This window comes from Anas platyrhynchos, chromosome 1 (assembly GCF_047663525.1).
Source record: "Anas platyrhynchos isolate ZD024472 breed Pekin duck chromosome 1, IASCAAS_PekinDuck_T2T, whole genome shotgun sequence".
Lineage (NCBI taxonomy): Eukaryota > Metazoa > Chordata > Aves > Anseriformes > Anatidae > Anas > Anas platyrhynchos.
The window spans coordinates 125,293,306-125,305,611 of record NC_092587.1 but is presented as its reverse complement, the minus strand read 5'-3'; the positions used below and the strand labels follow the sequence as shown (position 1 = coordinate 125,305,611).

Below are 12,306 nucleotides of genomic sequence, written 5' to 3'. Positions count from 1 at the left end.
TGCTCTCATTTGACTAGGTAATTCTGGAGCTGCCATCACATTTTGAGGTCTAAAACCAACATATTTACATAAAAAACTAATGACAGTCATTAGCCAGGGGATCAAGGAAACTGTGAAGCCTCTGATGGATACTGAAGCATGTAATTAATGGGCTTGCCAAAAAGTTTCTACAATTACAGAGAAGACAGTGGTGCTGCTTAGGAGCTAAAGGGTCTTTCTGCAGTTAGGCATCAGTACAAAGGATGCAGACAAGAAATCTGAGTTAGATCTTTGTTATCACATCCTGAAGGGCTGGAATAGCAATTGATCAAGGTGGGAAGGTTCTGAAGGAAATTAAACAAAAAACAGATGAACTGCAAATAAAAATGGCCATATTCGTAGAAACATAGAACCATTAGGGTTGGAAAAGACCTCCAGGATCATCTGGTCCAACCACCCCGTACCACCAATGTCACCCACTAAACCCTGTCCCTGAGCACCACGTCCAACCTCTCCTTGAACACCCCCTGGGACAGTGACTCCACCACCTCCCTGGGCAACCCGTTCCAATACTTGACTGCTCTTTCTGAGAAGAAATGTCTCATCATTTCTAACCTAAACCTCCCCTGGTGCAACTTGAGGCCATATCAGTAGCTGATCAGTAGCACCTATCAATAGCTGTCTGCGAGAAGAGCCAGGATGCCGTTGGCCTTCTTGGCCACCAGGGCACACTGCTGGCTTGTGTTCAAGCGAGCATCGATCAGCACCCCCAGGTCCTTTTCTTCTGCACTGCTTTTAAGCCACTCTGCCCCAAGCCTGTAGTGTTGCATGGGGTTGTTGTGGCCAAAGTGCAGGACCCAGCACTTAGCCATGTTGAACCTCATCCCACTGACCTCTGCTCACCAACCCATCCTGTCCAGGTCCCTCTGCAGGGCCTTCCAGCCCTCCAGCAGATAGACACTTTTCTGTGAGGCCTTGTAAATCAGGCGGTGCTAAAGGAAGAGTAGTTGTGATGCAGACAACAGGCTGAGCACTCGGTCTATTAAAAGCAGAATTTGTCTCTTAGGTATTTTGGAATTCTCTGAAATGTTTACAAATGTGCTTTATTTTGCATAACGTTCATAGCCCCGCTGTGGTCAATCGGGCTATTCACAAACACACGTGCTTGCATCGTGCTCTGACAAAATACAATGGAAACTTAACACCGAGGCCAGTTCTGAGAAAGTAAGCCCAATGTTTATTTCTCTGCCTGTCTCCAAAAGATGTTTAAAATGCGTCCACTTTAAACACAGAACAGCAATTTTAGAAGCAGTTCACTACCTGGACAAGAGTTATACCCAGTGACGGGGGTTCACTCACTTCCCTGTGACGCCCCCTGCTACCAGAGGACAGATCCTGTTGCTTGGCTTGGCACTGCAGTGTGTGTGCCCGTTAAGGTTTGCCTGGTAGGGGATGTACTTTTTTTTCCCCAACAGTTGCTTGCTGTTCATCAGCCTCCTATTTAGGCTCAGCGCTGCAGTATACACTCACAAAACCAGTAGAAACAAAGCCTTGCAAATAGCAGAGTAATTTCCATCTCATGAAGTGAGCTGAACTCTCACTGAGTAGGGGAAGAAGTGACAGAGCCAGCACCAGGGAAGATCAGGACTGCTGCAGCTGTAGCTTGCAGTGAGGGCAATGAAGGAGTGGGACAGACGCCTTCAGAAGCAGCAAGCTGCTAGATCAGCTCAGTCTCCCGGGGGGAAACCTGCTGTGAGGGTTGACCTAGCCTAAGTTGTCAGGGGAACTGCAACTACAGTGGCCTGCAATGAGCCCTAACAAAGCAGAAGTCCCTGGTGGCTTTGATTCATCACTAAAAGCAGCCTGTGACGTTTGTTTGCAGAGTATATGCTTTACATGATAAGCTGAATGAAATTGCATCAATTCTTGCTCTAATGTGTTTGTTAAAACCTTCAGCTAAGATGTGTTGAAATGTGTATTTCTTCTCGGGGAATTAAAATCTGCTTGGACTCTTTGAAATGCAATAGGTTCTGACCCTCTGTGGGTCCGATGCTCTGCTGAAGCCTGCTGCCACTGACATCTGTGTTTCCCAGGCAGGTAACTTCACCTGGAGATGCTGTTAGAAAACAAAACAAAACGCCCATGTTGGAAATCACAGAATCATCAGATCGCAGACTGGGTTGGGTTGGAAGGGACCTTAAAAACCACCTGGTTCCACCCCCCTGCCATGGACAGGGACACCTCCCACCAGCCCGGGCTGCCTTTGCACATGACAAGCAGAGATCTTATGATGCCTCCAGCAAAAGTAGGTGCCTCAAATGGCTCATGAGGATGCTCCCCTCCTGCGCTCAGCCTGGCTGTGCACATGCCAGCACCAGGACCTGCACCAAAACACACACGTGCAGAGGGGTGCTGCGCCTACACAAAACCCACCGTGTGCCAGGAAGGGAGATCTCTGTGCTCTGCTTAGTAGTAACAGCCAGACGTTTCACACCATGCTTCCTTCTATGTCTAAGCTTGGAGCGAGGAATGAAACAAAATGGCTTTTTGCTTGTGAATTCATGAGGTGCCAACGAGCTTGTGATTAACCCAGTGTCAAAGAGCCAGCATTTCACCTACATTCATCTGCTCGCAGTATTGCAGCTGATTATCTGAAAGTGGGATATTTTCCCCTTGTGTCAGTGTGGCCGAGCTGTTGTTGGATGGAAGATCTGCTGCAGTGCATCTGCCTGCTGAAGGGCAGCAGCTTGGACATGGCCTGGTAACACCGGAGGCCACGTTATGTGGGCACATCACAATGAGGATGAAAGCTTCTTAGCAGCCAAATCCCTCAAAACTGAAGTGACTTTGTCTTGCACACAGGGCAAAACTTAGAAAGAAGAAAGGGGGCTAGGGCAGAAACTAGGGCGTGTAAGAGAGGGAGAGGGAAGAAGACCCTTTGAGGTTCATGTTGGCAGCACAGCTGGAAAGGTGGAAGGGAAGTCATGAGCCAGCAAAATAAAGGAAACATGAAGGAATGATGAGATTACCACTTTTCTCTGGAGGAAAAATAGGATTCCAAAGCAGTAACTATTTGTTATTTCACATTTTGTTTTACTAAATCAAAATGAGAGCATTTGCAGGACTCAGGACAGCTTGGATGTGTTCCCTGTCTTTAAGCATACACTCCGCAGCAGTGGGGTTGTTCAGGCTAGTGGCTCACCGCAGGTTACTTCCCCACCCCAGTTTCTCTAGACCTACAGGGTTAAATGCTGCCACAAACCCTCTTCTGTTCTTTCCTACCTTCTTAAACCCAATGCCACCACTGGCTACCAGCTGACACTTGGTGAGGAGAAAAAGGTGACACCCATATTTGTTTTCCTGGTTACTGGGCCGGGGAGATAAAGAGGTGAGAAAAAAATAAGGAGATAGGGAAGCAGCCAGTTTTTTAGGAGTGTAGGGTCAGGGAGGAAATGAGAAGAAAGAAATGAGAAGAAAGAAATGGTTGTTAAGCAAAAGAGGACAATGCTTGGATATATATATATATATATATATATATATATATAATGAGTTTAAAATTAAGAAACACAGCCCAAGGTTGAGAGCTTAGAGTGCTTTGTGTAGAAAATGGCTCTGTGTTAATTAAAGATACCCGGAGCTCCAGGCTGGCACACAGGATTTGGCTTTTCAGGTTAAAGGGATTTTGCTAACAACGTGTGTGCAGGGATAATTAGTAACCCACAGCCAGCAAGCGCTTCGGACGATTTTGCCCCATCTTGAAACAAGGCACGACCAGGAGGAAAGAGAATCAATTTAAGATGTAGCATCAAAAGTTAATCAGAGAAGGCAAGCTGTGTATGCTAGAGCGGAGCAGTAGCTGGTAATCTCACTTAATCTACTTCCACGTCTATACTTCATTAATCACCACGGTTATATAAGTAGATCTTATCAAAGATCCTTAATTATAGCAGCCCAAGTAAGCACGGCACGGCTGAGAGAAGGGTGAGATCTCTGCATCCATCTCCATAGGGGGTGGAGTGAAACAGAGAGAGGCGCTGCAGAAATCAGATGGTTTTCCCCAGTGGCAGTCTGGAAAGAGCAAACAAGAGGTATGAGCTGGGCAGGAGACATTCAGCAACAGGATAAGGGTTTGGCCTCATCCCTGCCCTCTGGCTGTGCTGAACACTGCACTTATTCCCTGGAAAAACAAACAAACAAACAAACCAATAAATAAGAACCCAGTAGCTATATTTTTTGTTTTCTCCTGCTGTCACTGCCTGCCCCTGGGGGTGTAACTCTTTCTCAGCCAGGTGAGGTGCTGCCCCAGGGTTTGTCCCTGACCCATGTCACTCTGTCCCCCTTCACAGAGTGTGCCTTGCCCCAGGGGCCGAAAGGATTGACTGGAAAGTAACCAGAGTCAGTGGGACAGGCAAATCCAGGTGGTCCCTTGAGAGAAATTCCCTTCTGTGCTGCCCTGGGTGGTTTGGACGGTTCTGTGGGGGCAGCCGGTCTCTTCAGACCTCTCCCTGTACCCTTGGCACTTGCTAATAAGGCCACGGGGACAGATTCACACCTCTGTGCCTGCTGGGGGAAGGAGGAGCAGATCCCCAGGGGAGAGGGAAAAAAGCAGGGTGTGCATGCATGAGCCAGCCCCGTCTCCACAGCTACACTCCTGGCCTCCACGATTTTTCATCTCAGGGGACCTCCTGAGCCTTTTGTGGTCCCTCTTTTTTTTTTTTTTTTTTTTTTTTTTTTTGAGGTCTCTCCTCCAAGCACATCAAGCACCCCTTGAGCTCAAGCCCCACACAAGGGTCTAGTGCCCATTGAACCCACACAAACTTCGCATTTTCCATCCCCTGGATGGGAAGGAGCTTGCCTATCTACTGTCCCCATTGCATCGCTTTTTTGCTTGCAGTCTGGCTCTGGCTAGCTTCAGTTGGTCGTGGTTTCCTGACCCAGCCAGGGCTTTGCTAACAGCCCAGCCGTGTCGTAAGGGATGGGTGGGTTTCCCTCCACCCTTCCCCAGTGCTTATTTTGTTCCATCTCTCCCACCCGCCTGTCTGGAGGTAAGGAAAGCCCCAGGAATGGAGGAGGAGGATGGAGAGGAAGGCTGCTCCCTGTCTGTGGCTGTATCCTGCCATGGGACTGTGCCCTAACAGCAGAGCTTTTTTATCAGCAAATACTAGGCCTAAAAATAGCGGGTATTTCTGCAAGTGAAGTAGGGCAGAGATATCAGATGAGCTGTTGGGGGTGGAGGGGGTGAAAGCTCCTGCACGTTGTTGCTGTGTCTGCCTGCTGCTGAACTCTGCTTGCAGCAACACATTTAAAAGGCAGAGCGCCAGGCTTACCCTGAGATACACCTAGAGAAGAGAGGTTTTGGTTAGGAGCAGCAGACGGGCTGTTCCCGCTTATTTTTCACGAGTCCCTCTGAAATAATCCCCTCACTCCAAAGGGCCTGGGGGTAACCGGGCTGAAAGCCCTAAAAGCTGCGTGCACAAGGCCCCTCGAGCCTTCATGTGCTTTGCTGCAGCTCCCTCCTGTGGCTCTCAGCTGAAAAGGCTCGCACCAGGCAGCCCTGCAAATGCGTTTCTTCACCTGAGGAAATATCACACAAAGCTTGTGTCTGCAGGAGGTGGTGCCCGGGGAGCCTGACACCGCTTTTGGGAGGTCTGCAGGCCACCATGGAGATTTGGGGGGACAGCACAGGCCCGTGAGGGGACGGGAATGTGGGATCTGCTTTGGGAGTGGGAAGGGTAGCCTGGGAAAAACCTGCCTGGCCCTACATCAGCGCGGGAGCACTGAGGAAAGTGTTAGCAGAGCAGCTCCAGGTGTGAGGGAAACTCGTGGTGCAGAGCTCAGCACCAGGCTCTGCTTTTCCAGGTGCACTGCACAGATGCCTTGGAAAATTTTACCCAAAGCCAAGCTGCTCCTCCTCACACCAAGGAGCTCTAACCCTGTGCAAACATTATTTCCCATTGCCGAGTGGCCAGTGCAGGGCTGGTCAATGTGTTTAGTCAGTGCTGTGAAAGCACCAGCATCAAAGCTGCCGGGCCTGACGCAGCGAAGAGCCGTGCTACCTCATGTGAATTCCTCTCGTTGTTGTTCTAGCGCTTGATTTCGGGGCAGTAGCCGCGATAACAGACGTCTTTGCTGCCAGCGGATTCAGAATCGAGAAATACTCTCTGTTGGAAGCATCCAGCAGAGCCTTTTTGCAGAGCAGGGCCCAGATCGATATTTACAGTGCTAGTTTCAGCTCTGTGAGGTAGCTCTAGCTAAAGTATATGCAGCAATAATGAATGCTGGAACAATAGTAAACAATTATTTTCCCCAAAGATCACCTTCTGTTTAAAGCAACCACACAGCAACATCAGTGGTTCCTGCTAACTTTCATGGTATGAGGCAGCGAGAGAAGGGGGCGGTGTCACGGAAAGGCTTCCTGAGGTCTGCTAGGAAAGGGCAGCTGAAGCCACAGCCTGGCTCAGGCACTCAGCACCCAACTCAAGAATATTCCAGCCTTTATTTGGTCCTAAATTACAGAGGCTTCTCTGTCCCATCACTGAAAGGATTAGCAGCTCTCCTGTAGTCCCAGTACTTGTCAGGCTCAGGGGCTGAGGCCTGAAGGCCTGAATCCTGTTCCTGTACTCTCCTCGTGTTATCACTCCTCATATTTAAAGGTGCTCTCAGACAGCAGGGGGCTGCAGCAAGGGGCTTCCAGGCTCCACCAGAGCCCTGGGGGCTGCCTGAAAGCCCTCCGAGGACCTGGCATGCCTCAAGGGAAGAGAACCTACATGCTGCTGAACAGCAGCAGATGCCCATCCAAGCACTTTTCTGTGTGCTGTTTCACACACTCTCCCTGTCCTTTGTCCCTGTCTCTCTCAATAATTGCAGATACAATGAATGCCCTAAGGCGAGCTACATGGCACTTTAATCAGCGTGCCAATGCCTACAAAAGAGCCTACTCGTTTTTATCCCCATATAAACTGCTTTCCTAAGCAGTTGTGTTCACTGGAATGCCATGGGAATGTTGCTGTACTGCGCTTCTAGACCAGAGGAGGTTTTAAAGTCACAGCTGAAAAAAACAAAATGCCCTGCCACTGAGCAGGTATGTGGGTGCAGCCTCCTTAACAGCTGCTATTGATTTACCGATAGTGGTAAATTGCTGGATTAACGAGGCTAAATCCTACAGCTGGCACTCCTCATTCCATTTTAACATGGTAGGTTCCCTGTGCCCAGGCCTGAGCACACACGAAGTCTAGCTAAAGGCTGGGAAAAACAAATTGCTGCTTGGTTCCTCCTTCCTGGTGATTGCCCATCCTCAGTCTCCCTCTAACTGCTCCTTTCTGTGACCAGGGGAGCCTAGGGTGCCACCTCCAGCATTGTCACTGGGTTAGGTGAGCAGGCTTGCAAATACATCTCGTGTTAGAGGGCTGGTTGGGTGTCAGCCCATGGAGGCAGCTACCTTGCTTAGAGAGCTTAGGGCTCAAGCTCTGTGTTTCAGCTCCAGCTTTTATGTGCTGTAGGGCATAAACTTGACAAAAGGAGTCTGACGCTGAGGGCTGCTTCCATGGTTTTGCTCTGGAGGTGAGCTTCCCTTCACGTTTGTTCAGCTTTGGTTGTGTGGGCCAGGGAAAATCACTCAGTTTGAGAAGTAAACATGCAGGAGTATGTTAAAAACAGTCCTTACCTCCAAAAACTTCTGAATCCTGCAAGGCAGAAAACTAAAAAGGTGTGAAACGAGGCAACAGCACCCGCGAAACCTCAGCTCTTTGCTGAGCTGATAATGCAGCTCCCTCCTTTTGCCTTCCTGTGCCATAAGCACGTTGGCTTAGGGCTGCTTGGGAATCTCTTGTTGTCTGTGGCCCAGAACGAGCTGGAAGGCAAGCACTTGGAAAATCAGCCCTTGGATTAGGGGTGAAAATGAAAGCTAAGGTGATGTGAAATTGAGCACTTGTGTCAGTCCCTCACGTAGAGAATAATGTTGACAGAGCGAGCTGACGGGAAGGATGGGATTCCTGACAAGACAACTCGGGTCATCTTGCAGGAAATTTGGGGGTTGGTGCCTTTCAGAGGTTTAAAACAATTCTTTTAGGTGTGACTGGAAACTAACAGAGACCCCCCTGAGCCCCTTCCAGAGCTGCACAAGTTTTCAGCCCCTAGCACAAGCTTTGTAAAGGAAAATCCCGCTCTGCAGTGCGGCAGCCTATGGGAAGAGATGCTAAATGGATGTGGAGCATATTGTGATTGCAACCGAAGGCTGCACAGTGCTGCTGATGTGCTGTGAACACACTGGAAAAACTGCCTGCACTACAATATGTGGAGATAAGAAAGCACTTGCCAACTGTGGCATGCACGGAGCAGCCGCGTCAAAATCCTTGCAATAACATTCAGAGGAGAAGGGCAGGTTTTTTCCAGGGCAGCGCCGCTCCTGCTTTATAGGAGTACATTTATTATATAGCATTGCAAGGGCTGCAGTTTTTCTTGCGTGGCCTGAAAAATCTCAGGCTCTGGGAATCCCAGGGGGAGCGGAGCAGTTTTCAATAAGGCCATCCTCAATTTCTCAGAGACACACGCCAGCCTCTTGTCAAGCTCTTATTGACTGCAGCAGGTATTCTCTTTGCAGGCCGTGTACTGCCTCCACCAAGCTGCATCCCCGCAGGCCGAGGTAACCCAGCTGCCAGAGGAGGGGGTCGAAATGAGGTGGAATCGATGCCACCTGGCATCGATTTTTGTGCTCCCTGGAACAGGACAGCAGAGCAACACAGCCGCAGAGCAAGACTGAGCAGCTTTGCCAGAAGGTTTTAATCTCTCGTCAGCACAGAAACACACAGAGGTATCCCACTGAGTGACACCTGGGGAGGCGGAGGAGCAGAGCCACAAAGAGAGAAGGGAAGGCTGGGCACATTTAGTGCCAAAATGGCACGTAGGACTACAAGGGGGTGACTTCTCAGGTAGTTCAGCAAGACTGCAGAGCACCCCTTTTGCCAGGTGAGAACGCTAAAGGACTGGGCAGTGCTTTTTAGTGCAAATTTCTATTTGCTCCTCTGCCAAAATGCTCTCAGAAACCACCAGAACTGCTCTCCCACACCCACAGCAGAGCATAAAGCACACTCCTTAAACTTTTATAACTGAGAGCATCTTTGCTGGGTCACTGAAAACCTCCTCTGTGATCTGCAGATCATTGTGTCACTCCAGCAAGTGAAAAATATTATACAAGGACTTTTGTGTTTGTGTGGAGTTTGGATTTGGGGCCCTGCATTAAAAAATGATTGCTCTAAGATTTCCTCCCGTGACTGCACCCCCAGCTGCAGCTCCCTCTCTCTGCACTGCTCCTCCCAGCTGTGAAATATGGATTTTTTTTTTTCCTTCTACTGAACAGCTGCAGCAGGGGTTTTTCTGTTTGCTTGTTTTCCCTCACCATATTCAGTCTCCCTGGCTATGACCTTTAGACAAAAAGCATAAAGCATCTGGCAAAGAAAAAAAAAAAAAGGAAAGCAAAGGGAAAAGAGAGGTTGGTTTAGAGTGGAGATCCCGCGACAATCTTTGTAATTTAACCTTAATTATACACAGCAGAGCCCTGGTCATTAGTGCTGCATCCTCTGGCTCAAGTCTGTTCTCATCTGCTACTCCTGCGTGTCGTATTTTCCAGAGGGTGAGAGTTTGGGAGACGTGGTGCTCTTCAGCTCGATTATCCCTTACTTTGTGGTCCCCTCCTCACGAGTGCGCTCCAGTGCCTGGCCTGTGTGTGCCCTATTTAACTCGTAAGAGACATCGAGGGGGTCTCTGGCCCTCGTTGACTGGTTTCCCTCCCCGCAGAGCAGCCGTCAGGCTGTGGTGCACAGCGGCTGAGGAGAGCTGCCCAGAGCACACCCTCGCCCTCTCAGCGTGTGCGCACAGTGACGCAGGCAGAGCCCGTCCCAGCGCGTTGCCCGTGCTGCTAATCTTCTTGCTGCTAACCTCCAGCACCCTCACGCTAATGCTCATCCTCACATGAGCGCGCATAAAGCCAGCGAGGGGATTTGGGAGCGGCTTAGGCAAAGGGATCGTTAGGGTCCTGCTCTGCCAAGCGATGTTTTCCCAAGGTTCCCATCACCGAGCTGCTGTAAAAATAAATTCTCCAAGTCACCGGACAGCTGCCACCGTAACAGACTTGTCCTGGTGGCACCAGGGATCGTTAGCCCATCAAGAGCTAGCTTTGTTTTTTGCTTGCAGTTTGGCTGGATGGACACAGCGGGTCTCTTCTGAGCCAGATGAAAGCTGTGACCGTGCTGTATTTCTCCTCAGTGCGGGGAGATTTGCAGGTCCTGCGGTTCCCTCCGAGCCCAGCTCAGACAGAGGGAGGCAGGCACAGACCAGGAGAGTGTGGTTGGCTGCAGAACTACCAGCTGGCTGCAGTGTTTGTCTCATCTGCTTCCCGAGCCTTCCACATTGAATGTCTGTGGTGGAGCATTTCCTGAGATACCCCTTCCTTCCCTGTATGCTGTACCTTCCCTCTAGGTCATGCAATGAAGAAGTTGAGTATTGGTTCCTTTGGAGAAAAAAAAATAATCTATAAAAACAGTCTGATACAGGCTCTGTAGGAAGATCTGCTTAGTGCAGGAATGCTCATGTAGATCGTGCAGAAACAACTCATATCTAAAGCGTCAAGAGCACTAGAAGAGAAAATTTCATTTCCTAAAATCAAAGAACTGTGTTGTAAGTGAAGAACTCTCAGTCTGAAGATATATTTATTTTTATTTGTTTATTTATTTTGGTAGGAGTTCGTATCAAAATCAATGGACATCATTTCTCCTTTCCTCTGGTAAACGCTTGAGGTTTTAATTTCTCAAAGCGTTACATGACTTGGCTTCGTTATTTGCCTTATATCAATCAGTAAATATCATCTCACAAAACAGCCTTGCACTCTCAAGTTCTCTAGCCTGACACGAATGGTTTCAAAGCAAAGGGAATATTGATACTGTAGGAAAAGGAGCCTTGGAAAGCTGAGGGGGACTAGGGCTGGTTGCAGGGCAGAGGGACTCTCAGCAGCAAGCTCTGTGGCTTTGCAAGAGAGGTGGTTTTATTCGTACAGAAGACTAGAGGAGTGAAAAGGGCTCAGGCTGTACCTCAGCCTTTCTGGGTGAGAACTCATTTCACTTAGTGTTCCCAGCCACCGTGCTGGTACCTACCTCCTCTGTAAATTGCTCTGGGACCTACAGACGGGGAGAAGCACCCTTACTTGGCAGCTGTGAGCTTCCAGATCTGTTCCTCTCCCAGTTGTCCCGCTCCCTGTGCTGGATGCTCCCCTCACGTCTCCCCCTCTCTGGGGTGCTGCTGCAGCCTGGGAAGGGGAGAGCATCCCTCATTCACCATGTAAATCCATTGATGGAAACACAAAATGCATTGTGCTGCTAAAACTTGCTGAGCTTGTTTGAATAAATGCCAAGGATTAACAGCATGTAAATTCACCATTGATTTGACAACAATGATGTTATGTGCCCCAAACACTGATGGGATTTGTTCAGTGTTTAGGATGTGGGCTCTGAGGTGGAAAAAAGAGATTGCTAGTAATTTTTTAAGCCTCTTTGGCTGCACCAAGGCAGACTGTTGGTATTATATAAAATCTTTAGATAAAATAAATATCAGCCTTTGCATGAGGAGAGTGGACATTTAACTTTTCCAGCATACAGCTGAATAGAGAATCTGACTGTGGGTCGGTGTAAGCCAGGAAATAAAAATTGCCCCATGCCTTTAAAAAAAAAGGGGAGGAAGGAGCTGTGGGGGTGGAAATCCCAAAGGCCAGCAATAAAGCAGAGGATTGTATCTTAAGAACAGCGGGACAAAGATGTCTTTTTAGGTAGAAAACCAGAAATGTCACCCCCCACAATTTGTCCCCTCTCTGCTCACTCTCTCCCTGGCTCCGGTGGTGGGTAACTTTGCAAGCGCGCTCCCCATGGGACAAAAACCACTGTGAATGAGAGTAGGGACCACCTGGGACGACACCTGTGGTGCAGAGCTTCGTGGTTCATCAAGGAAGAGATGCAGAGATGAGGGAGGGGAGAGCTGCCCTGCTTTATACCGGGACAGGCTTCACGCCTCGCTCCACGCCAGGCTGCTCGGTGCAGGGGGATCGCTCACCAGCTGGTGGCTGTGGGAGCAGGGAATTGCAGAGCTCCTCAGGGATGTGGTGACCTCCCTTTAAAAGAAAAGCAACCCAACTTTTAAAATAAAAAATGTACTTTCTGAAAGTTAGGCTACTAGAGCTATGTTTAAACTTCTTAATACGGGGCCTGATCTTTAAAGGTGCGCGGCAGGTAGCAACCCCCCACTTGGTGTCTTGCTAAGAGCTATCCTCAAAGAGTTTTTTTTTTT

General features: G+C 49.1%; 2 long non-coding RNA genes across 4 annotated transcripts; one reads left to right on the top strand and one right to left on the bottom strand.

Annotated features, from left to right (window-relative positions):
- The first annotated feature begins 7,053 nt into the window (after positions 1-7,053).
- LOC110352725 (uncharacterized) lies at positions 7,054-8,731 on the top strand. The gene is made up of 2 exons (XR_002402206.4): positions 7,054-7,349; positions 8,579-8,731. It is a non-coding gene; the product is annotated as an uncharacterized lncRNA (long non-coding RNA).
- A 328-nt stretch (positions 8,732-9,059) lies between these two features.
- On the bottom strand, positions 9,060-12,200 carry LOC106017121 (uncharacterized). 3 transcript variants are annotated; one of them, XR_005262852.2, is made up of 3 exons: positions 11,842-12,200; positions 11,124-11,275; positions 9,060-10,483 (listed from the first exon to the last, which is right to left on the bottom strand). It is a non-coding gene; the product is annotated as an uncharacterized lncRNA (long non-coding RNA). The 3 variants fall into 3 exon arrangements; XR_002402203.4 differs by having other exon boundaries at positions 11,174-11,275; XR_005262853.2 differs by having other exon boundaries at positions 11,926-12,200.
- Positions 12,201-12,306: the final 106 nt, after the last annotated feature.